Here is a 453-nt window from a genome sequence, read left to right on the forward strand (position 1 = left end):
TGTCAGATAGGTAATGTACCAGCATCATAACAAGGTTCAGGGGTGGCACATCTCACCCGTGCACGTGAATACCCAGTCATCATGTTTATGAACTCCAAAGGATCACCCTACAGATTCTGAGCAAAGCTGTCACCATGCTCCCATCAGGCTGCTATAGAGTCCTTAGCAGGTATTCAAGGCCCTCCACAGTCTGCCCTGCCCTCTTTGGTTTTTCTCTGTTCTCTTTGGTATGACCACTGCTCCAGCTGAACTAATCTATTCACCATCCCAAGAACTTATCCCACACATCCCTTTCCCTGTGTCCCTGCTGTTCCCATGACTGCACTCTCACTTCAGGGCTTCCATGTGGTAGCTGTTGTTTGTGGTGACCCCATATGTATTTCTCCCCTCTCCCTTTCTGCTGGTGTGAGAACCTAACCCACCACTCACCAGCAGGGCCAGGTGTGTAAACCC

General features: G+C 50.1%; 1 non-coding gene across 1 annotated transcript; it reads right to left on the bottom strand.

Moving 5' to 3' along the window:
• Positions 1-103, bottom strand: LOC116268766. The gene has a single exon (XR_004175932.1). It is a non-coding gene; the product is annotated as a small nucleolar RNA U13 (small nucleolar RNA).
• Positions 104-453: the final 350 nt, after the last annotated feature.

The sequence above is a fragment of the Papio anubis genome, chromosome 8 (genome assembly GCF_008728515.1).
Source record: "Papio anubis isolate 15944 chromosome 8, Panubis1.0, whole genome shotgun sequence".
In the NCBI taxonomy this organism is placed as follows: domain Eukaryota; kingdom Metazoa; phylum Chordata; class Mammalia; order Primates; family Cercopithecidae; genus Papio; species Papio anubis.